This window comes from Mastomys coucha, unplaced genomic scaffold, assembly GCF_008632895.1.
Source record: "Mastomys coucha isolate ucsf_1 unplaced genomic scaffold, UCSF_Mcou_1 pScaffold1, whole genome shotgun sequence".
NCBI lineage: Eukaryota > Metazoa > Chordata > Mammalia > Rodentia > Muridae > Mastomys > Mastomys coucha.
Genome location: NW_022196891.1, coordinates 83,696,844 through 83,722,107, shown reverse-complemented (window position 1 = coordinate 83,722,107; position 25,264 = coordinate 83,696,844). Strand labels below are relative to the sequence as shown.

At 46.0% G+C, this 25,264-nt stretch overlaps 1 protein-coding gene and 1 non-coding gene across 2 annotated transcripts in view; one reads left to right on the top strand and one right to left on the bottom strand.

Annotated features, from left to right (window-relative positions):
• Window positions 1-25,264, top strand: part of Tgfb2 (transforming growth factor beta 2) — an 84,058-nt gene that overhangs the window by 16,072 nt on the left and 42,722 nt on the right. The window lies entirely within an intron of this gene.
• LOC116072091 lies at window positions 13,666-13,800 on the bottom strand. Its single transcript, XR_004111311.1, has one exon. It is a non-coding gene; the product is annotated as a small nucleolar RNA SNORA70 (small nucleolar RNA).

The window sequence follows — 25,264 nt, the reverse complement described above, 5'->3', positions numbered from 1 at the left end:
CCTCTTCCTCCTCCTCTTCCTCTTCCTCCTTCTCTTCCTCTTCCTCCTCCTCCTCTTCTCCTCTTCCTCTTCCTCTTCTTCTTCCTCATCTTCCTCTTCTTCCTTCCTCCTCCCTTCCTCTTCTCCCTCTTCTTCTTTTCTTCTCTTCCTCCTCTTCCTCTTCTTCTTTCCTCCTCCTCTTCCTCCTCTTCTTCCTTCCTCCTTCTCTTCCTCCTCCCTTCCGCTTCCTCTTCTTTTCTTCTCCTTCCTCTTCCTTCCCCTCTTCTTCCTCTCCTCCTCTTCTTTGTCTTCTTCTTCTGGAAATTGTAGTGTGGAGAAGTGAGTTTCTTGTCCTTCTCCTAGAACTGGCTGGTAGTGAGGCTGACGCTGGAATTTGGGGGTGACCTGGCTCTTCTACACCCTAACCACAAGCTCCAAACTCACTTTATGCTTATGCTCTCTCCGGGAACCCAAGCCCATTCATTGTGTAAGTCTTTTACCTAGTACCTCGGTGGAAGTTTCCTCCCACTCTCCTGCCCAGCAAACAGGCTGAGTCCTAGCTAGCAAACAGTCTGAGCCCTTTCCCAGTTCCTGGACAAGTTTTTTGTTTTACATTCTCACATTTGGTTGGAGGTATTTTCAGTTAGTAATTACCCGGAGCTTCCCTCTTCATTAAATGCATAAGACATGCGAAACTCCAGCATCCTCCGGGATGCTGCCCCTGTCTTGAATATCTCTGAAGGTGAAGCAAGAGATACAGGGAGTAGGCTTTCAGAGCTTCCTGTATACTAGGTGGCTTTTCTACCCCACGTGGCAAATCTCTTTCAGGTCTTTCAGCTAAGACCCCTTTACAGGGGTGGCTCAGTCAGTAAAGTATTTGCCTTGTACTTAGGAGGACCTAGGTTCAGTCCCAGAACACATGTAAAACTGCCAGGTATGATGGCACACACATGTAATCCAGGGAGTTGAAGACAGGAGCATCCCTGGGCCTCACTGGCCAGCCCAACTAACCCAATTGGTGAGCTCCAGGCCAGTAAGGAAGAGACCCTGTCATGAGGACCTCGTATGAGCTTCTCTCTCTCTCTCTCTCTCTCTCTCTCTCTCTGTGTGTGTGTGTGTGTGTGTGTGTATGCATGCTCTTAGAAATAGCAACTGAGTAAAACTGCAGTGAGAGTCTGCTGGGCAAGCCAGGATCTAGATGGATTTCTCTCTGTGCTTTGATTTGAACACACATATTAAGTGAAGTTGGCCCGTGTTCATCAACTCAACAGTCATCCTGTCACTTTGTTTGAACTGTCTCCCCATTCCAAGGAGACACTGGGAGCAGCCAGCAGCAGTAGGGTGGGATATCTCTGCCTTTCTTTATCCTGTAACCTGAGTGCTGGTGACATCTAGGTGTCTGGCACTGGTGATGGGGCTGATCTGTCAGCTTCAAATACAATGCCCTGGAAGAAGAAGCAGCCAGTCTCCCTTCCCACGCTTGTCACTGACTGTGATCTTGCAGAACACTTCCCCATCGTCCCCCGGGGATCCACCTAGCCCAGGATGGCTACAGATGGAGCTCAACACAAACTTACTTAAAACTTTATATGAGTTTTGTTTTGTTTTGATTTTTGCAAATTTTAAAAAAAGCATTTGCGTGGTTCCCAGAGACGAAATTTGTAGATGGCAACACGCTTTTGCAAATGTCAAAAGGTTGGATGTGCCCAGTCCTAGAGGTGGCTGGGTGCCGGGGGTCCATGTCTATCATCCAGGACACTAGGGAAACAGAGCTCTCTGTGGATACCCAGATGAACAGTCGCCCACCATGTAAGGATTTCTGTGGCTCCATTAAGATTTAACAATGAGAGCTGGTGAGATGGCTGAAGTCAGAGCCCTGGCTGCTCTCTCATAGGCCCCGGCTTTGGTTCGTGGTAACCCCGTAGTGGCTCATGGCTATCAATAATTCAACTTCAGATGATCTGATAGCCTCTTCTGGCATCCATGATCCCAAACATAGACACGACGCTCAGACGTCCATGTAGGCAAAACATTCATACACATAAAATAAATAAATCTTAAAAAAAAAAAAAAAAGACTTAAAGGTGCCATCCAAAACATAGCCCATGTTTGTATACCCCAAGGCAGCTTCCCTGGGCTTGTCCCAGACCAGTGGAGTCAGAAGCACTGAGTGGGGGCTGCTGGGAGCTTGCAAACAGTCTGCAGGTGCTCCTGACATCACTGAGGTTGGCAGCTGTGTGGCCCCTCTGATGACGCTGGTCTGTTTACCCACAGAGGCCCACGTGGCAGGCTTCAGATGCAGCAGGACCTCTGTTTGATCAGCTGGTACTGCAAGGGAGGCCCCTGGACCCACAGCCCAGCCAGAGCCCTCCCTGTTTGCCTCCCGTTTTTCAGCGTAGCTGCAAACACTGAGGTTGAGCTGTGACTAAAGTGTCCTGCAAAGCCCCTGCTCAGGATTCACCACAGGGAAAGGCTTTGAGTGTACAGAGAAATGATTCAGGCACATGGCGGGGTAGCAGAGGCCTCTTGGATTCAGACAGGGGAGAGATCCCTGTCATTCAAGTGCCTTTAACCAGGCAACTGTGGGGTCTGAAGGAGATTATTTTTTTTATTTTTTCTGTATAAGGTTTTCTATTTTCTTTTTCTTTTTCTTTTGCTTGCATGCATATACATGCAGTGCCCGGGAAGCCCAGAAGAGGGTCTTTAATCTTGCAGCTGGAGTTATGAGCTGCTCTGTAGGTAGTGGGAACCAAACCTGGCTCCTCTGTATGGGCAGCAAGTACCCTTAACCACTGAGCCATCTCTTCAGCCCCCAAAGTATGTTTAATGCATATAAGACAGGTATAGACATAAGCTAATGTATAATTCTCCAGGGTGGTGTTTGGTCAAAACACTGGCTCCTCACTGTGGCCTGAATTCTCATTCTGACACATTCCATGGAGGTTAGGATCTGGCCAACAACAGAATGCAAACTCCACTGTCTGATCCGACCTAAGCTGCTTCCGGTAACTGCACTTTCTCTTTCCAAGTGATATTTTTCTCAAAGGTGTTAGAGCTGATGGGAATTAATCACTGACTTGTGCAATACCGTGCCTCCCAGAATTCTGATGTGATTCTTGAACCACCCAGGATTCTGAGTCTTATCCTACAGTAGGAATATTTCAGCACAGCTTTTACTTCATTTTCAGTTACCACGCTATTCAGAGAACTGCCCAGTTCTCCTCTCATGACCTACCTCACTGCTGCGGCATGAGAATCGTGGAGAGGGCTAATTTTGCTCCACAATCTTTTAATGGAAATATCTCTACATTAACTACAGTCATGGAGGGGCTGGAGAGATGGCTCAGTGGTTAAGAGCACCGCACCGACTACTCTTCGGAAGGTCCTGGGTTCAAATCCCAGCAACCACATGGTGGCTCACAACCATCCGTAATGAGCTCTGATTGCCCTCTTCTGGGGTGTCTGAAGACAGCTACAGTGTACTTACTTATAATAAGTAAATAACAATATAGAAAAAACTACAGTCATTGAGAGAGTTCTAAAACAAGCATCTAATGCTTACAGCTGTCATAGTAAAACAAAAAGTAAAGAGGAGATTTCCTTACGAGGCACTAACTTATTTCACAGCCTTTATTGGGGGGTCTGCTTTATTTTGGGCACCAATGTAGCCATGATGTTGCCACTAAGTGGATACCACAGAAGCGAACCCTTGCCTTTAGAGATCTTTACCCTGCTGATAGAAGTCAATCGGTAGCATAGAGTAAAGGAGAAAGGTGCAGTCTGATAAATGTGCGAGCGCTCTGTGGGCAAGAAGAGAGCAAGGGCATGGAGGGATGAGTAAGAGTTCCACACCCAGGCAGGGTGTGGGAGAGCTATTTAAGAAGGTAATGTTCAAGCGGGGCCTGGAAGGAGAGCAGAGTGTCTGGGAGAGAAGCCATAGCTGCAAAAGAAGCCACCAGATGGACCTGGCGTAGCCTGGGGTTATCATCAGTATCTAGGAGAAGCCAATGAAGGAAGGCTCATGTGGGATCCTGTTGGCCAGTGGAGATCTGCGGCCTGTCCTTGGAGGCCAGGGTGGTTTTACTAAAGGTTTAACTGTGCCTGCTGAGCTGAGCATGGAGCACAGAGTAGCCCAGACAGAAGATGGAAGTCCAGCAAGATCTTTGTAAGGCACGGGAGTGAGAATTTCCAAGGACATTCCCACGTAAATCTGTACCATAATGACATCGTGTGCACAGGCTCCTGCGCCATGAACATCTGTGCATGTGCTCGGGGAAGCTATTGCTGTTAGTGTAGGGTTGCGGGAGGGGTGGGCAGGTGCCACAAGTGTGCATGTGGCCAGTGTAGAAGTCAGTTCTCTCTCTTCTGTTGTGTGGAAGCAGGTACTGAACTCAGGTTGTCCGGCTTGGTTGTGAGGACGTTTACCTATTGAGCCACCTCGCTGTCCCTGATTGCTTCTAATTAGCAATTTTGAGTAATCAGAAACTCACTCCCTTCTCTTCTGACCAGAAACCATCCTGGCATCCTTCTGTACATGAAAATATCTCCCAAGGTCTCCCATCCTGGACTGACAAACTCGAAACGGTGGCTTTTGGAGGAGTGTAGGCTTGTTGTAATGTTCAGTTAATATGCTTTGACTCAGTGGCTAGGGACACAGATCACTCACAGGTGGCCATGCCTTAGCCTCCAAGAATGACAGTCAACCTTTCATTGCAAAGCAGAAAGCCAGTCTATCAAATCTTTGGGTCTGCCCAGCTTAGTCCAATAGAAGAAATTAAAAATGAGAATGCCTTTGTTTAAATATTAAAGTCAGTTCTTAAAGCAGGGAGCGTGAAAAATCACCCCAAAAAGATTTCTGTTGGGCCAGAAATCTGGCTGTCTAATTCAAGCTCGGAGGTTGATTTTCATTCCTCTATCTGAACAAGAAAGATCAATCGCGTCTACAGATGGCCAGTGTAGGAGTATAGCATAGACTCTATTCTAGTTTCTTCTCTATTGCTGTAACAACATCATGGCCAAAAGCAACTTGAGGGAAGAAGGAGTTTATCTGGCTTTCAGGTAACGGTCCACCCTTGAGGGTAGACAGGGCAAGAGCCCAAGGCAGGAGGCCGAAGCAGAAATGGCGAAGGAAGTCCGCTTCCTCAGCTCCTGTTCAGCTAGTCTTCCTGTACAATCCAGGGTGACCTACAGATAGTGCCACCCGCAGTGGTCTGGGCCCTCCTCCACCAATCACCAGTCAAAGCAATGGCTTGTAGACTTTCCTTCCCCTGAGCTTCTCTTCTCAGATGACTCTAGGCTGTATCAAGTTGGCAGGGTTAACTAGTACAGACCCCGCTTTCAGAGAATCTACAACTGAGTAAGGAACTTAGGCAGTCCAAAACAAACAGCCAGACAAAAGCTAGCACTAGGTGATGGATGTCAAGCAAGGCATCCCGGAGGCCAAAAGTGTTGCTTAACCATGGCTTAGGGACAGCCAACCTCTGGACTGAGCTCAGGGTCCCTAATAGAGGAGTTAGAGAAGGGACTGAGGAGTTGAAGGGGTTTGCAACCCCACGGGAAGAACAACAGTGTCAACCAACCAGACCCCTCTTGCCCAAGAGCTCCCAGGGACTAAGCCATCAACAAAGGAGCACACATGGCTCCAGCTGCATATGTAGCAGAGGATGGCCTTGTCATGCACCAATGGAAGGAGAGGTCCTTGTTCCTAGAAAGGCTTGATAGATGTCCCAGTGTAGGGGAATCGAAGGCGGGGAGGTGGGAGTGGGTAGGTGGGTGGAGGAACACCCTCATAGAAGCAGGATATGATAGGATGTTTCTTGGAGGAAGGGGAAATCGGGAAAGGGGATGACATTTGAAATGTAAATAAAGAAAATATCCAATAAAAAAAAAAACCCAATGGCTTAGGGAGATAAAGGACAGCTTCTAGAGGGGGATGGGATTTGAAACCTGCAAGATGACCTTTGGGATTGTACTTTGTAGTTTGGCCACCTGGCCGCAACAGGAAGTGTTTTATGTTTTCTGGAAGCAGATTTACCCTTCCCCGTGAACTTGTGAGATGAGTCCGGCAGCAGCCTGCAGGAAGGCTGCCCAGGGCCTTTGAAAAAAACTGAAGTGTGTCTACAAGAGCGCTCCTCTTGTGAGTCTTGAAAGACTGAGGCTGGAGAATAGAATTAGAGAGCTATACAAAGGGCTTGTTTTTCGAAGTTGGCTCATTGAGAAGATGCATTTAGCCTATTGATTGTAGACATGCACACAATGCTGTGCTATGGTAGTTTGGATTCTGTGAAGTAGACTATCACTCTATAAGCTCAAGGTCAACCTCAGAAGCTCTGCTGTCAATTCCGGTGGCCAACAGTAAAAATGTAGCTATTATTCATATTGTTATAGTATGTTTTCTGAGTCACCTATATGATGCTCTGGGAGATCTCCATTCAGGGACCCTATCTTAGGCATGGTGACAGTCCCTACCCATTATTCCACAAGTTACATGGCTAAGGCTGATTTTGGTAGCGTCAGAAAAGGGCCCAAGGAGAGGATGAGGAACATGAGGATTGTTTTACAGAAGAGGGTGGTCAACATTTTAAACAAATGACACTGTGACGCTGTCTACCACAGGGTAGGTAGAGGAGTTGGGAAAAAGAGGTGGTTTCACCAGTGTTGAAAACTTTCTGTCTGGCGGATATGAATGTGGTCTGTATAGCTTTGAAAAGTGAGTGACTTGACAGTTGCGAAGATAGAGAGCTGTACACGTCACCTGCCTTTGTTTCCATAGTGGCTTGTTCCCTCAACTGAGACAAGTGTTTCTGGTATCAGAGGCATAGTTGGAAGTACCAGGTTGCTGAAGCATGTCTTGATAAAGTGTACGTAATTTGTGTTTGTCAGAAAAATGCTGAAATAGGTTTACCTCCAAAGCAATGACTTCCTTCGCCTTAGGGTCCTAAATTGTCCTAGTTCTGACATGCCCAGAGGTGTCTGTAGTCGAGGTTGTCCACAGCAAGGATGCTGGCTAATCATCTTTGAGGCTCTGAGTCTTTCGAAGTCCGTGAGATAGAACCACATGTGCTCCTTGTATATCTTACACGGACTCCATGCTGTCTTAAGCTTCCCATATCATGTTATTCTCTAGAACTTTGGTCTCCTGACAGTGACACTTCGGGTACAGATTTTAGAGTCAGGCTCTCACCTGCTGTACCCAGAGAGCAAACTGGAAAGTAAGTAGCTCTGGCTTGAAAGGGCCGCTGCTGTGTGACCCCCCCCCCCACCCCATTGCATGACAGCTCTCTGCTGTGAGGACCCCTGAGTGAGCAAGGCAGCGTATGTCTTACAAGTTCGTAAATAATCATCGCACAGCCTATTCTTAGCAGCAACAGATGCTAAGCTTTTCCAGCCTGCTCCCGGGGTCAGTGGTGGGAAGGAGAAGAAAAAAAAAAAATGAAAGCATTGTTTTGCACATGGCTGGACATCTGTATTTCTGAATCGCCCTGTTGTGTTGTATGATGCAACGGCTGGAGTCGTTTTGCTGAATGTGAACTTTGTCCACCGACTGGAGTCTAAATTGGTTTTGGATCCTTCTGAAATCTAAATGGTCAGAGCATATTTTTCTAATATTCAGTTGGATTGTGTCTTTGCTCCAGAGTGGAGCTGACTCCCTGTGTGTGCTCACAGCAGCAGCAGGGGTCTTTCTGGTCCTTGTCGATTGTTCTCCCAACACTGACTGCTACTGACTCCATCCACTGTCCTTGTGGGGAGGGGCATGGAGGTGGCCCCCTGTGGCTCTGAGACCATGGCGACTTCAAGGGTCATCAGCTGTAGTAAGTAGCATTGTTAGGAGGCACAGGCGTTTGTTGTCCAGACACTGAGCAGAGGGAGTCACTAACATGACTACCTACAGGTGTGCTGACTGTCTGAGCTCCCCAGGTTAAAGCCCTCATGCCCTGGCGTGGTAGCGCTAGTTCAGAGTTTGAGCCCCGACTGCACCTCCAAATCAACTGGGAAGCCTACATCACCTGGGCTACGGACAGACCAGCTCGGGACGCTCCGACCAGGTCATCCGTGGAGGGACTTAGAATCTTTAGCTTTCAAAAGGCTGTCCAGGTGGTCCGGAAACCTGTTTGTGGAGAATACCTATTGCTTCAAATAAATCCTATTGGTTCTGCCTAGCTATTTACGTTATATTTTGAGGGATGTAGGGTGGGAGTGTTGATGAACGGAGAGAATGGATTCTTGCGTTACTAATATTATAAGGGCAGGAGAGAGCACACAGGCTGTAAAGGGCTTGCATGAGGGTTCCGGTTTGATCTCCAGAACCCACATAATAAAGCCAGGTCTGAGCCAGGCAGAGATGGCGCACACCTTTAATCCCAGCACTTGGGAGGCAGAGTCAGGTGGATTTCTGAGTTCGAGGCCAACCTGGTCTACAGAGTGAGTTCCAGGACAGCCAGGGCTACACAGAGAAACCCTGTCTCGAAAACCAAAAAAAAAAAAAAAAAAAGCCAGGTCTGTGCAATGTGCTTGTAATCCTAACTCTGGAGACAGGGGAGGGGTGGGGGTAGTGCTTGAGCTTGCTGGGGCTGGAGGAAGAGAAGCAATCCCTACACTCACTGTAGCCAACTAAGCCTACTTGGTAAGTTCCTGGCCAGTGAGAGAACTTACTTGTGTCAAATAAAAACATGGACAGCAAGCTAGGAATGACGCCCAGGTTGTCTTCTGTGTTCTACCTGCTCATACATACATGTGCACCCATGAAGATACACACCCAGGTATGCACCTATACACACAACAAACTAGGAATGATGTTTCTAATAGTAGCTAATTAGTCGGGACCTAGGCTAAGGACTGCTTTGGCCCGGTATGTAACCGAGATTATTCAGTCTTATAGGGCAGGAAGTAGTAGTGGCTTACAGATATCGTGTGTCATTTTCCCATAGTCACCCAGAAGATACATGGCAGAGCCAGAGCATGAACTGAGGCTGTGTGAGTCAAGAGGCAGCTCTCCCTTAAGGGATAAACTTCAAATTTAAGTGAGATTTTATTTATGGGAGTGAGATGACAGAGAGACAGACTCCAAGGGCTGGGAGCCATGTGTGTCTCATGTACAAGGAAGCTGTTCTTTTCCAGCAAAGAGAAAGATGTGTTCTCTCTTTTTAGTTTCTTAGATACAATCTATCTCTCTTAGAAGCTTGTGACACCCATGGGTCCAACACACTGACATCAGGGGGAAGCAGGGGCTCCACGCGCTTTCTTTGAAGAGCAAAAACATGAGATGCATGCCAACTGTGTTATCATTCTCCCTAGGCTGGTCAATAATTATGGTGTGCCATACACAGTCCTTTGTGCAGACAACGGTCATGGCTTTTTGTTTGTTTGGTTTTTTTATTTTGTTTCCTCCTTGTTTTGTTTTCAGCCTGGTAAATTTCAGCACTCCCAACTCACTTAAAGAGTGCATTGATTCTCTAATACCTGCTGAAAGATTAGGATCCTACCAGAGCCGATCAACCAGTAGGACTCAAAAATTTCCATAGCAGTTTCCTGCCAAGCCTGTCAATCCCCACACATGGGAAGGAATGCGGCAGATTCAGGAGCCCAATAAATATTTGTTAAATGAGACCGGGACAGAGTTCTGCAACTATGCGCCATAATAGAAAAGGCACTGTGTGTGCATCATGCTGAGGGTTTCTGAGAAAGAGAGAGGGAGGGCGGCCTTTAGTTACATTTAGTTACATTTCTCTGAGAGGCAGACTGGCCAGTTCCTAATTGCCTATCAGGAGGCCCACTGTTTCCCCTAAGTATAGCAGTATTAATTAATAGGCTTTAAAATAAACAAAGCAGCCAGAGGTGGTGGTGCACGCCTTTAATCCCAGCACTTGGGAGGCAGAGGCAGGTGGATTTCTGAGTTCCAGGCCAGCCTGGTCTACAGAGTGAGTTCCAGGACAGCCAGGGCTATACAGAGAAACCCTGTCTCAAAAAAAAAAAAAGAAAAAAAGAAAAAAAAGGGAAAAAGAAAAGAAGAAAATAAACAAAACAAAACAAAACTGACTGCCACCAGCCTGCGTTTACACCTCTCTGTGTTGACAAAGGCATGCTGACTTCCCCCTCCATGTTGTATTTTTCTTTCTTTGATTAATTTCCTTATCTGCCATTTTATACACGTATATGACGTAGTCTAATTATTCTCTGCCCTGTACTCTCCCTCACCTCCCAGGTTCATGATTTTTCACTGTGTTTTATAACCTACTTAGTTTAACCAAGGCCCAATAGTGTCACCAGTGTGTACAAAGCCGAAGGCAATGATCCCCCCTCCCCCTGACTCTGTCAGCAGATGGCTCAACAGTGGCAGGTAGGGCCTTCCCTCCTCCCCTTTCCATGCCCAGCTGTTGATGATAGGCCCGGTTTTGTGTGGGCATACAGCTGTGGTGAGCGTGATTGTCCTGGCAGCGTCTAACCCGGAGGTAGACTTTTCCAACTCTTCTCCCTGTCTCTCCATTCTTACATTCTTTCTGTCCCATTCCCTGAACTGTCCCCGAGCCGTAGAGGACATGGTACAAATATCTTAGGTGGGGCTTAGCTCTCAGTAATCATGCATCCCCATCCCATGTATAGCCAAGGGCCTCTCTGTATTCACTCCTGTTCAATGGGCAGAAACTCTTCTCTGTTTACGAGAGTAATATTTGTCTATAGGCATACACATAAATATTTAGAAGGCAGTTAGACATTTTGTCAGAGTTAATACTTTCAACAAAAAGGCAGGATACAGACTTAGCATATAAGAAATCAATAATCTTTCTACATACTAAAGATAAACACACTGAGAAAGAAATTGGGGAAACGCTCCTATTTGTGATGGCTTCGAAAAAATTACCTTGGGGGAGCCCTAACAAAGGAGGTGAAGGACCTCTACAGTGAGAACTATAGAACTCCCCCCCCCAAAAAAAAGAGAAAGAAAGGAAGGAAGAAAGAAAGAAAGAAAAAAGAAATTAAGGAAGATGCTAGACAATAGAAAGATCTCCTGTACTTGTGATTGTTTGATATTGTGGAATGACCATCCCACCAAAAGCCATTCATAGATTGTGTATAATCACAGTCAAAATCCCCATGCTTGTTTTCAAAGAAAAAAAAAACCTATGTAGTATTTTTCTTTCTATAAGCTGGGGGAAGTTCAGCATCCCTGGGGTACAGAAGGAGCAGAGCGACAAGAGTGGGAGCTGCCTGTCCTGTGGAGGCTTCTCATCCCTAGTTGCAGGAATACCTGGGTGAGACTCCCTCAGAGAGTTCAAGCTGCTGTCACGAGGGCTATAAAGGGACACTCGGGGCCCGTGTTCTTGTATCTGTAGCCAGACGTCATGAGAGTATTTCTAGGGCCTCCTTTGTCTCAATCTGACTTCTGCTTGAGACTTTTACCACATGTAGCCTGTGTTGAAATGACTTTTAAACTACTCTCTCAGTGGTGGAGGAGGGGTTAGAGCAGACTGCAGCTTTTAAATAGAGGGTTTTTTTTTTCTTTCCTTTTAATTTTTTTTTTTTTATTGCTAAATATCCAACAGGCTGAATGGAGGAAATTCAAGTCTAACCCTGGAGGGACCCCTGTTTAGTCATCTGTCTAGACAGATGAGTGTCTGCAGTGGGACTCCCTCACTTTTGCTTTGTGGAATGGAAGGTGGTCCTTCTAGTTCGTCTTGGAAGATGCTAGTGTTTTGTTTCGTTGGTTGACCCCCAAGCTGCCATCAATAAGCTGAGAAGGGGACTCAACTTCTGAGTGACAGTTGTCTCGAATGTGACAATTAAATTATGAACTAGTGGCAAGAAAATACAGGCTCTTCGTGGAGAGACCAGGTTAAAATCCAGCAAGCCTGTTCCCCTTTCAGAACCTCACTTTCTTCTCTTTAAAGGAGAATTTTTTTCTTAAACTTCACTTTTTAATGAATTTTAAAGAAGAGAGTGATCTAATTCACAGTGCTTTGCCCCTTGTAGGGGCTGGCCAAATCTCCCTTCTTTTATTCATTTTTCTGGCCGCTGTTGAAACCCTTAACTTTCTTGCTTTTCTGTTGTGAGAATTCTATTGAAAAAGTAGGAGTGACAGCTCATGTTTTTAGGACCACACCACCATTGACATACACCCTGAGAGGTGTGAGCAATGCCACCTCAAGGTACAGAAAAGCAGAGAGCAGGCCAAGTTTCCATGAAAGTAGAAGAATGTTACAGACACACTGCTTAGAAATACAAAGTATCTAAAGACAGCCAAATTCAGAAATCCCAGAAGGCCCAGCAGCTACCAGGCAAGGTGGATGAAGAGCGTCTGAGCATGGGGTTTTAGACGTTCAGTTAGGCAGGAGGAGTGAGCTCCTGAACTCTGCCACACAAGTGTCATAGCTACTCAGAGATAGGACTGTGTCCACTTAAAGGTGTGTCCGTAGAGAAGAGAAGAGGTGAGCTTCCACCACTTCCACTCCAGCTTCCTCAGAAAAACTGGTCAAAGCCCTGAATAGGGTAGAGTAGTGGTATTCCTTGGATGGGCAGGAAACAGAGAGCTCCCCTGAAAGGACTATGAATGAGCAAGGCTTTCTCAAAGTAGATAACCTATGTTTTTAAACTGTGTGTGTGTGTGTGTGTGTGTGTGTGTGTGTGTATGTGCATGTGTGTGTGTGTGTGTGTGTGTGTGTGTGTGCGCATGTGTGCATGTGTGCATTTGGTGTATAATTTGTGTGTATATGCTTTTTGCGTGTGTATAGAGGCCAGAGGAGGACCTTGGGTATTTTCTTCTATCCCTTCCTTCTTCCCTTGAGATAGGATCTTTCACTAAGGCTGAAGCTGCTGGCCACCTTCCTAGGTCCACTTCCCTGTAGGGGTTACCGGGTTACAGGTCTGTGCAGCCATACCACACCCAGCTCTTTTACACAGGTGCTAGGAAGGGAACTGAGGTCCTGATGCTAGCCAACAATGGCTCTCACTTCCCAGAGCCACCTCCTCCCCGCCGCTACTCCTGTCCCAGCCCCTAAGTGGATAGCAAATTAACTATCTTACCCCTTCAACATCTCATTCTAAGGTCTTCACTGTTTGCCCCTGAAAGTCACCACCTGGAACATTTTATCTCATCTATTCAGTTCATTGTCACCAGGCACGCATGGCATTGTGGGAAGACCACTTTGTTCGACAGGGAAAACAGGCCCTCAAGCAGGAAGATGCAAAAGTCCAGGCATCTCAAGGCCTGTAGACAAGAGAGTGGGCGAGTCCCTTCTCGGATGGTCTATTTTAGATCCTCGGACTGTCCCTGCTGCTGCTCTCGCTCTTTCCAGGATGTGGGGTTTATTACTGAATATGATTTGGCGGGGTGTACGAGAGCACCGCGAAGCCCTAAGGGGTGTACAAGATCCGCCTCTCATCCAAGGGAACCGTGGTTTGACTGTGGATGTGTTTGACCCCACAGCCATGGTGGATGGTTCTCCTCTTAGCTACTGTGTGTCTTCAGACCCATGTGCTTTACACTGGGTGAAGCCTCACTCTGAGATGTGGATCTTGAGGCAGCCGGGGGACTTGAACGTGGCTTTTCTCAGGGCCTAGGCTGCCTGCTTCTTATTGTTGCAGATGGACAGGCTGACCTGGCCTGTGTGAATCCTGGTCACAGTGCCCTGGGGCTTCCTGAATACCTTACATACCTGCCAGTGAGATCAGAGATGTGAACATCCGCCTTTAAACTGTCTCCAAGGTCCCCGAGGGCAGTCCACCTAGGCCGCAGGCTGCACACACTCTCAAGGAGGCTGCTGTTTGTGGCCATTGCACCCGGGGCCCCTATGAGGAAAGGAACCTGTCTGGCCTAGCTGACTGCAGAATTTTTATTCATTATGATGTTACAGTTTTATTAGCCCTGCCTTCAAGCAGTTGCTATTCCATTTTTTTTTTTTTTTGAGATAGACTTGTAAAGGAACAATGACACACAACACAGCTATGTTTAAAAAAAAAATACAAAATGGATTTATAGGCTCAGCACAATGTGAACATACAGGAGAGGTGAGCTGGCAGATAAAGCCAACCTGTGAGGAGAAACATCCCTTGGGTTTAGAGAGCCCGAATCAGCCACAGCCACAGCCACAAAGAAAGGAAGGAAGGGGAGGCAGGCTCTTCAGCAGCAGATAACTATGACATCGGCAAGCTTCTTCCCACCCCACACTGCGGGTTTTGACCTCCACAGCCGCCGAATCCCACCAGAACCCAGTGCTTTGAGAGACTGTGGATATGGTACCTTTGAGTCATGTCTCTTTCAATACAACAGCAATCAATAAAAATCCCCAGTAAAATGTGGTTAACCACAAGGACATCCCTCCCCACCCCCACCCCATGTCAGCACCGTGATTCACTCAGCCCAGTGCTTCTAATATTATGTCACTCTGGGAGGTGCGGACCCTTCTTCAAGTAAAGAATAGAAGTCGTACTCTTTTCTGCCCCCCTGCTTCTCTGCCTAGGACCCCTGGGAAGCTGAGACCTACCCACTACCTATGTGGGAGGCTGGGTTCAGGGAAAGGTCTACTCTCGGGATAACAGGAAGGAAAAGATGCATCCTACAACCTCCTGAAGGTCTCACTGAATGAAAAGCTGCTCTGGCCTCTTCCCACATCTTCATTAAAACAAGGGCTGAGCTTGGGCCTTCCCTGGTCACCACCTCTGTGTAGCTCATTAGAAACACATATGGTTTCCCTACGTTTTCCTTACCTGCTAGGGAACAAGTTCTGACTACCTGGGGAGGGATGGGTGAGGCAAAATGAGGCAAAATGGAAGGTGCGGAAAGGGGAGCCGTGGAAGGACCTTCATCTGTTTCTATTTGTGTGTGTGTGTGTGTGTGTGTTGTGTGTGTGTGTGTATGTGTGTTGTGTGCATGTGTGTGTATGTGTGTTGTATGTGTGTGTGTTGTCTGTGTGTATGTGTGTTGTGTATATATGTGTGTGTTGTGTGTGTGTGTGTGTGTGTTTAGAGTCTAGCTATTATGACATCTATGTTGGAGAAGACCAGGACGAATGCTTACAAACTGGTCTACAATGTCATTTATACCTTTACTCATGTACCTTTAGTCTCTTTGATGAAAGAGGAAGAAACGCCCCATTGCATCTAAAGCTCTTCTTTAAGGAACCAGTTCCCCTTTGCCTAGAACCGGCTCGGCAGTGACAACGATACTTAGGCGAGCTTCCGGTGGCCAGCATTTTGGGAGACTTTGATTCACTTGATTCTGGCAGTCATGAGATTTGTATTTTCTCCATTTCTCATTTGAAGAAACCAAGGCAGAGAGAGGCTAAACTACCTTTTCAGATGATTAAGTGGCAGAACCATGACACCCACCCACCTACTGAAGATACCACTGTCTCTCACTCCCATTAAGGGGAAGCTCAAGTCTAATTGTGTCACCCAAAGCTCCAATATCATTAATGTAATCAGATCATAAACCCTTGGGAGAAAATTGCCTAGGTCTGGTTACTCCAAGAAAGAGATTCCTGTCTAGAAATAGATTCATTTTGACCTAAAATTTCCAATCAGAGTACATTGAATATGCTAGGGTATTAAACTGAAAAGAGACAGCTGATATGCAAAATTCTTGTTAAGAGCCTTTATATATATATATTATATACATATATACTTAGTATATATATATTATATACATATATACTTAGTATATATATGATATAAATATGTGTATATACATATATGTATATATATATATGTATTATATGTATATATGTATATATACATATATGCTTAGTATATATGATATAAATATGTGTATATATACATATATATATAAAGGCTTCTAATGAGAGCATGTGTGTGCGTGTGTGTATATATAAGTATATATATATGTGTGTGTATGTATGTGTATATATATATATGTATATATATATATATATATACATATATATATGTTAAATCCTCTGATTAGCAATGCTCATAAACTAGAAGATTTTCAGTATCTTTATTTGAACTGCACAAAGTGGCCAAACGTAGTTTGGCCTCAGGCTACAGAGTGTGTGTGTGTGTGTGTGTGTGTGTGTGTGTGTGTCTCGGTGCCAAGACACTGCTGAGCTCCGCCTCAGATGCCGAGCATTCCAGGCCTGTCACCTTGCAAGTGTAATATTTAACACATTTTTCCCCCTAAGATGAAGAGTGGAGACTGACTAGCTTAGGTGCTGGGCATGGGCTCCACAATCAGAGGCGTATTTGGATGGAGGGTTACCTGGGAAAGTCAACCAAGGCTTACCACAAACAACCCCTTCTCCGGCAACCCCCCACCCCCACCACCCCCCACCCCCTACCCCGCCATCTAGGAAGAAATAACAGCGGTGAAACCCTGGGGTGCTCATCACTTGCCAGGCGCAGCGTTGACTATTTTGCTTTGATGCTTCTACTTTATCCTCACCCTCTCTAAGGTAGATTCTGCTATCTCTTTCTCTGCTCATGAGGAAAGGACAGCCGAGTCACATGTATGACCCACCGTTAACCATGTGCTGTTCTAAGGTCCCTAGTTAATATGTTGGCACAGCTGCTATATGGCCAGCTAATAACACGTCCAGCAGAGCCAAACAGGCCCAGGAACCCACCATGTCTTGTCTTCCATTCTTTTCTTTTCTTTAACCATCCCAGGAGTCAGAAGTTATGGTCTTTCATTCCTGGAAACTAAGTAAAAGGTTAAGTCGTTTGTTAAAGGCCACACTGGTATGTGGGAGAGCTGCGGCTAGAATCCATGTGTGCTGAATCCCAAACCTTAAGTCTCTTTAAGTCTTCACTTGGTACCAACGACAGGGTTGCAGACAAACCCTGGAAGTCTGGGCCAGCTGGGATCTCTATGACATCCCTGAAGGAGAGTAGGTTCGAGGGCAAGCAAGACGGCTCAGTGAGTAAACGCACATGCTACCAAGCTTGCCCACCTGAGCTGCGTCCCCAGGTCCACATGGGTGAAAGAAAAGAGACAACGGCTTCTACATGTTGTCCTCCAACCTATATACATGCTCTGTGGTCCATGTGGACATGTGTGTGTGTACATTATCACATACAGATGTGCACACTTATACACAATCTACACACACAAAATATTTTTCTTATTTAAAGTGATTGTGGGATTTGAGGCAGCGTTTTAGAAGTTTTCCTTGACCACTAAGTCTGTAAGAGCTTCCAAATGAGATCTTTTCAGTAGGTGTGTCCCTCTGTCTATCTGTATATGTGTGTGTGTATATGTGTGCATGTGTGTGTGTGTATGTGTGCATAAGTGTATGCGTGTGCATGTGTATGAGGGCCATACATGTGCCTGCCTGTGCGTGAATGTGCATGCGTGTGCACGAAAGCATGGGTGCAACGTACATGGGAATATACACATGCAGAGGGGCAATTGAGACTAGAGCAGGGCAGAATTAGTTTCCGATTGAAGAAATCCCTAGGTGCCAGAGGAGTGTGCGTGCCTTGTCCCAGATAACTCTCATCCCTTTACCTGGTGACCTAAGGTTAGGAGGTACCCAGCAGGTTGAGTTGCCATTGTCACCCTTAATTGACTCACAAAATAACCACACATTCACTTTGATGTTTTTTTGTGAGAATGCAGCCTTAATTCCTGCCAGGCAAGGTCCTCAGGAGCCCCTCCACCCCCTGCAGTGCCAAGGCTGTCGTCCAAAGAGGCTGGAAACACAAACAGAAAGGCCTCACTCCCCCAGGCCCCTTGCAGGAGTCCTTTATGCAGCTACCAGTCCTTTTTCCTCAGAAGGTTCTGCTTTGGTTGAGTCTCGCCCCCAAAAGCAGTATTTTTAGCTAGAGGTGGAAAATTCTAGAAGGAAAGGTGTGAAGTGAAGCTTTTTGGTGAGTGGTGTCCATGGAAGAACAGTCATCCCTAGCATAGACGAGATGTGCTCCAAGACACACATTTGGGCACAGCAGGGCTGCATTCACAAAGGTCCCGGATGGCCACCACCGACTGGGCGGCTGTTTCTAAGCAACCGCTCGAACTTCTTTAGTAAAGCAGGAGTCAGGGTTTTTCTCTGTGGACAATCAGGTTTTCCCCCTGCCTGGCCTCAAAGTGCCACTGTGTCCTGTGAACATTGGGATCTGGGGACCAAACCCAAAGGATGATTTTCCACAATTGGAAATGTCCGGGTAAAAGAGAGGTTAAAGTGGCTGGCTCGAAACGAAGCACTGCCCTTTGGGTAGAGTAGACTGGTTTTTAGAAGACAAATTCATAAAGCCATCAGTCCCTGTTCTTAGAGCAAGGCTCAGGTCATCCTCAGGCACCACAGCGTTCTCTACTCTTCTGTCCAGTTGCAAACACTGTGGTGTAAGGCACAGGCCATGCGTTTTCTCTTTTACTTACTCATCTCAACTTTATGAAACAGGCGTCTGTGACACACTGAGGAGTCCATCACCCAGTCCAATGTGATTGCATGAATGGGCTCAATTCTGGTGGATTTTGAAATCCCAGCTGGTCAGCATGCACTGGAACAGGTGTTTTCCAAGCGACTCTGCTAATGGCCCCAGAGGCAAGGCCGTAAAACTTGAATCTCTCGAAATGCCCCTCCTAGTGCAATAGCAGTCTACATTAACAAAGACAAGGACAAAAGTCTCCAAGCGTGATTGCTGACTGGCCTTCCAAAAGTTCTGTGTGTGTGTGTGTGTGTGTGTGTGTTTGATGTGAGTGTGTGGTGTGATGAGTGTGTCTGTGTGTGATGTGTGTATGTCTGTGTGTGGGCGTGGGCGTGTCTCACAGGCACAGCATGTGGCCTCTTTTGGCATTGGACATCTAGTTAGGAATCCCCAAGAATTGGCACTCCTTGTTTGAGCTGTGTATCCACTCGACAATCATGAATGCTGGAGGTGTTTTTGTTTCTTTCTTTTTCCTTTTTAATTAAAAGGTTTAACCCCAGCTGTTGTGTAGGGGACTCACAAGATGTGGGACACAGGACATGAGTCAGGAATTACGAAGTTCGAAGTTGCAGTAGAATCAGCCAGCGACTTCTGAAGAAATTTCCATGGAGGCTATTGCAAGTAGGAAGCACCGCCTTTGAGTTTCCCCACCAGGAAAGGTGCAGCTTGGACATGTATTGGGGGAAAGCCCCGAATTCTGACCCTCAGAGTCACTGTGCATCACAGGTGTGCTTTTTCACGCCTGCCTTTGTACCCCTTCCCACACCTCCGAGTATAGCATTTGCGCAATCTCTGTGGTATGTTTAACAGCTCTCTAGCAATGAGATGGACAGAAAGCTTATGGAAAGGTCATTTACATGACATATGGCAATTCAGTCACTCCCCTTCCATAACATGTTGATTCATTAAAAAGAAGAAAAAGAAGGGTTGGGGGATGTGGCTCAGTGATAGAGCTCTTGCCCAGCATGGGCAAAGCCCTGAGATCCATCCCTAGCCCCAGGGGAAGGTGGTGAGATGGGAGCGGGAGAGAATGGCGTTAAGCATCATAAGTATTTTGAATGCCTTGAACATTGGGTATGTGTCTTATTTTTAATGAACTTTGTTTTTATAATTCATTGTTTTATAGGACTGGAGGTTCTTTTCTTTCATAAGGAAGTATTCCAGGTAGCTGTGTGTATTGAAGTAGACTCAAGACAATGAGACCAGCACAGTAGAAAAGCGTTAGCGGTTCATGGGATATTTGAAAGTAATAGATAGACAAGCACATCAAATGCAGTCTAGTCTCTCTCTTAAAAACATTTAAGTGTGTGTGTATGTGTGAATATGTATATGTGTATATGTGTCTGTGTGTGTCCGTGTGTATGTCTGTGTGTGTGTGTCTGTGTGTGTCTGTGTGTGTGTCTATGTGTGTATGTGTGTGTCTGTGTGTGTCTATGTGTGTGTGTCTGTGTCTGTGTGTGTCTGTGTGTCTGTGTGTGTATGTGTGTGTGTATGTCTGTGTGTGTGTGTCTGTGTGTATATGTGTGTGTGTATATCTGTGTGTCTGTGGTGTGTGTCTGTGTGTGTGTGTCTGTGTGTGTGTATGTCTGTGTGTGTGTCTGTGTGTGTCTGTGTGTGTGTATGTGTGTGTATGTGTGTGTATGTCTGTGTGTGTGTGTGTGTATGTATGTATGTGTGTGTGTGTGTGTGTATGTGTATGTCTATGTGTACATGTCTGTGTGTGTGTCTGTGTGTGTATGTGTGTGTGTATGTCTGTGTGTGTGTGTGTGTGTGTGTATGTATGTGTGTGTGTGTGTGTGTATGTATGTGTGTGTGTGTGTATGTCTATGTGTACTTCAGATCAGTGCCATGGAGGCTGGAAGAGGAAGTCAGATCCCTTGAGCTGCAGTTACAGGTGGTTGAGAGCTGCCAGATGTGGGTGCTGGGAATTCGACCTTTTAGAACAGCAAGCACCTATAACAGTTTTGGGTAATAAATTCTACCTGAATCTTAAAGTGAGGGCCTGACAGTGTACTATAAACCAGTGCTTTTCTGGCTCCACCACCTACTAGCTGTGTGGTCTCTGATATGTTTAGTTCAGGCAGGGTGGTACTGCGGTGTAAGCCAGGACTTTGGAGCCAGGAAAGCCCATGAAGGAACGGAAGGAGGTTTAAGGTAAAGGGATCCCACCAAAGGCTGTTGCTTCAGAGACTGAGAGGATGTTGTAGCAGGACAGAGAAAAAAGGTGAGCTCCAGGCCTTTGGCAGTTTTTAAAATGGAGTTGTGTAGTTCACAGTGTGGCTCAGTGCAAGCTAGCAGAACTGCCTTACTCTCCTAAGCCTTAGTCCTGAGCCTTAGTTCCCTGACTTGTAAAATAGTAATGAAGACAGGATTACCCTGGGAGAGTCCTTCAGACTCAGCTACTGAAACTAGCCTCCCAGGGACCAACTAAACACTTATTTAATTCACCTAACTTTAAAGTTCCTGGGCAGTTCAGTTCGTACATACTGTAGGTTTTGACCATAGAAGGGTGCATGGTGAAATTCACATCTGGTCTGTTAAGAACTAGGGTGCTGGGCTGGAGAGATGGCTCAGCGGGTAAGAGCACCGACTGCTCTTCCAAAGGTTCTGAGTTCAAATCCCAGCAACCACATGGTGGCTCACAGCCACCCATAATGAGATCTGACGCCCTCTTCTGCTGCGTCTGAACTCAGCTACAGTGTACTTATTTATGATAGTAAATAAATCTTAAAAAAAAAAAAAAAGAACTATGGTGCTCTTGAACTTGAAGATGATCTGTGGGGAGGATCCACAAACTAGGATTTGAGAATGGACGGCGGGTACTTGAGAGGTTTGCAGGAAGTGCTCCCCTGCATTCCCACTGTCATCCCTAGAAACCATGACAGAGTGATCTTATCTCTCTTGCAACAGAGGCAGGGTTTTACACACTGAAGTAATCCCTTCCCAGTTTGAGGCGCATGTGGTGGTGAGTGGGAAGGAGAGAGAGTTCAGGACCTGGGTGTTACTCCTTTGGTCCCTTTGCTGATACTTTGTGGTGGCTGTCTCTGGTCTCTCTCTGAGTCTCAGTTGCCTTATCTGCAGACTGGAAGATGAAACTCAAAAGTTATTTAGGGACCAGAGAGTTAGATAAGGACATATATAGTCAGATGCTCATCTGAGGATGGCTTGTTCAATATGAATTAGCAAGACTACTTCCTTTCATGAGAATGGCCTTATTTGGTTCTGGCTAGAGCCCTATGAAGTGACCCACAGTTGACAAGCACAAGCTCGAGTCTTCTTCAGTGTTGCATGACTTCAGAGGCCAGTGGGAATTCCTCCTAAGAGGCAGCAGCCCTTGGTCAAAACCCTTGATCCCTTGGCTATGAGACTTGGAAGATCTTCCGTGAAGGGTTTAGCATCCACGTGTCAGAACCAAGCGTAAAGTCTCTTCGCTGTGCTTGCTTCAGCAGATAGTTATGAATGGGAAACGGCAGTAGTCTTGGCTAAAGAGGGCCAGCTGAGGGAACCGCGATGTGGATCTCATGTCATCTCCTTCCAAACCTAAATTGGCTTTTCAGAAGCTCCGCCTTACACCGAGATGCTAACTGGCTCCGTTTTCGCTTTGACTGATGGAGCCATTAAGACTAGCCCAGACTACTGTGTCACAGGTGACCTGCTATTCCGTTCTCCCCTTGAATCTCACTACTGGAGACACTGCCTGGTCTCGGGGTGGCTTTGGTCCTTTCTGTACTCTGTTAGAAGGCTCTTCCTTGTGCTAAGCTTGAGTTGTTCTTGGATTTTCTTTTTTTCTTTTACCACTCTTATCCCTTGAAGCACTACAGAGCACGTCTTTATAGTGGAGGCAGGGAAGAGTTGAAGCTGTGGGCTTGGAGACAAGCAGACTTGAGGCACTTTTTCAACCAGTTATCTGTTTTGGCTTTATGAGGTTGAACAGGGGCTTGCTTCATGGTAAACTCCAGTTCTTCAGTCAACAGAAGGGTGGAGGTGAGAAACTTTGATCCACTGTCTGTTCTACCCCCACACTGGCATTTAACTGAGAAACCAGATGACACAAAGGTTAAAAACAAGGTGATTATTCCCAAGAAAGCGTTTTGTCCATGTGTTCAGCTGTGAGAAGTGCTGATGGTAATTTCATTTGCTGGAGGGATCTAATCAGTCATTAGTCTTTTGTAAAAGCAAAAGAAAAACTTCATTAATTTGTGCTCTCTCTCTCTCTCTCTCTCTCTCTCTCTCTCATATGTGTGTGTGTATGCGCGCGCATGTGTGTGTTCACATGCCACAGTGTACACATGGAATAACAACCTGAATTTCTTGTGGGCCCTGAGGCTCAGACAAGTCATCAGGCCTAGCACAGGCTGAGCCATGTCACCCACACACATCAATGACTTTTGTACCCATAAGAGCGGGTAGTATCTTAAGAGTTGTTCTGCTGTGTCGTGCTCAGATCTGCCACAGGTCCCTGATACCAACAGTTATATGTGGTGAAGCAGATGCGTCTATCCCCAAGAGTTTTGATGGGGGCTTGGGGCAGAGAAATAAATGACTCCTGTCCACAAGATTTCCCATACTGCCACTGCCTTGAGACTTGTAGCCTCTCCTATCGTTCTTTATAGGAAAAACTTAATTGACTTCAGCTGAAGGTAGACTTAACTCTCCTCTTTGGCTTCCAGAATAGTGTTAATCATATGACCTTAGACTTGTTGAGCATTTGCTCACATTTATTGACTCTTGTCAGTCTTAGGGTTGTTCTTAACAGCAAATGTAGTTAGGTTTTGGCTTAAAGATACATCATCATTTGCTTCCCCTGACTCGAGGGTGTCTGCTGAAGCCAAGGGAAGAGCCTTTGGTTTTAGTTCTGACACATGGTCATGTTAAAAAGATTCGTGGTTAAGAGGACACAGGACTTGTATACAGAAGTCTGTGAGTTGGGGGAATATTTTTACAAAGCTTTAGTTAGATCCAAATAGCTAATGGCTCTGCTCTCAAAAGTAAGTGGACTTGCTAAATTCATAATGATAAATAAGAAGGAAGTGTTACCCTCGCCCACCCCTGTGAACGCCTAAACAGTATTCTGTACTCCGTATGACAAATGCTGTCAAAACACAAGGGAGTAGCTGAATGTGCTCTCAAAGAGCTAGAAATACTCCCTCTAAGAGACAAGCGTTCAAGGGTGGACGGACAGCATTTCTCTTATGTAAAGGCTTTCTAGGTGAAGAATGACCGGCGTATTGGCATCCCAGCAGGACTTGGCAAAGTCTGGAGGTTGGAAGTGATGTGGTCTGCTTAGAGGAGGGGAGAGAGCCCAGTACAGGGCTGCCAAGGGAGTGGAGAGGAGGCAACAGAATGCTCCTGCATCTGGAAAGGTAGTTTGGGGCCATAGGGTACAGAGATAAGCATGATAGAACTGTCTGTCTGAGTATTTTAGGTGTGTTGAGACTTTATCTGTTTGTTGGATGTTAAGAGAGGGAAGGTAATTAAAAATGGAAGTGGGTGGGCTGGGCCTTTAATCCCAGCACTTGGGAGGCAGAGGCAGGTGGATTTCTGAGTTTGAGGCCAGCCTGGTCTACAGAGTGAGATCCAGGACAGCCAGGGATATACAGAGAAACCCTGTCTTGAATAAATAAAGAAAACAAAAAAGAAAAAGAAAAACAATGGAAGTGGGTTTGTTTTGTTTTGCCATATTCTCATTGGGATGACCTCTGAAGATGCGTGCACTGCTTAGCCTTGTTCAATGAAAGTAAGTTTTAGGGCAGTAATAATTCCTCGCCTCCATTTTTTGCCTCTATTTATCATTTTGCATTTAGAAAAAAAATCAACACTTTCAGCATGCATGGTCATATTCAACTATGGCTAGAGCCTTCTAAGGTGATCTCAAGGTCACAGGTATAATGAGGCTATGGAGTTTTCCTCAAGTAACACGATTTTAGCAAATAGGAATTCCCAAGACACAGCAGTCCTATGTAGAAACCTTTCATCCCATTGGCCATGAGACTTGGGAAGATTTTCGATGAAGGGCTTATCACTGCCACATGAGCTACAGCAGAACCCCTTGAGTCAGAGGTACAGAATAGCAATGGTCTTGGCCAGTGGGAGCCACTGAGGGACCTTCTTTCCAAACAAGCCTGGCTACTGCAGAGGAGTGCCAACTTTGAACATCAAAGATAGCCCGGTCTTTGCCAGCCACAGTTGGTAGAGTCTTGCCCCATATCTTATTAGAGATGAGGGAACTGATTTCTGTGTGATGGCATCATGGCGCCCACGGCAGATCTGTAGTGGACCTCAGCCGGCATCTTCTTAAAACTCATTTCTGAGAGTCTCTCCCAAGAGGCACAATTCAAATTCCTACACAGCCCAGGGGTCACTGTACAAGACCTGTTCATGCATGATTTTTTTAATGTCCCTTTACCCTCATGAGATACTCTGGTTGAAGCCTGGAGACATATTGTCACCTCTGTGTTTGCCCTCTTTATTATACTAGATTCATAAAATGCTTTTAGGATTCCATCTCGACAAGACAGATATTTAGAATGCTGAACATGCCATTGAAGTTCATGGGTCTGTCTCGCCTCTCCCTCTCTGTGACCAACCCCTACTACCCTTAGACTGCATGGACATGAATGCATAGATACTGAAGATATGTAGATACTGAAACAATGTTTTGATGTCCTTTGAAGGAATGGCTGCTGGAACCAGAGGCCCCATACACCCTAGAGAAATGGATCTCAAAACAGACTCTGTGTATAATTATAGCAGGTCTGTAGAAAAGGCGCATTTAGTTGTAAGAGCTCCCAACTGCCTTCCTAAAATAAAATGTCATATACGGTTGTTTTTTTTTCTTCAAAGAGTCAGAGATAGAGTACAGATTTCTTTCTTCCTTCCTTCCTTTCTTTCTTTCTTCTTTTTTCTT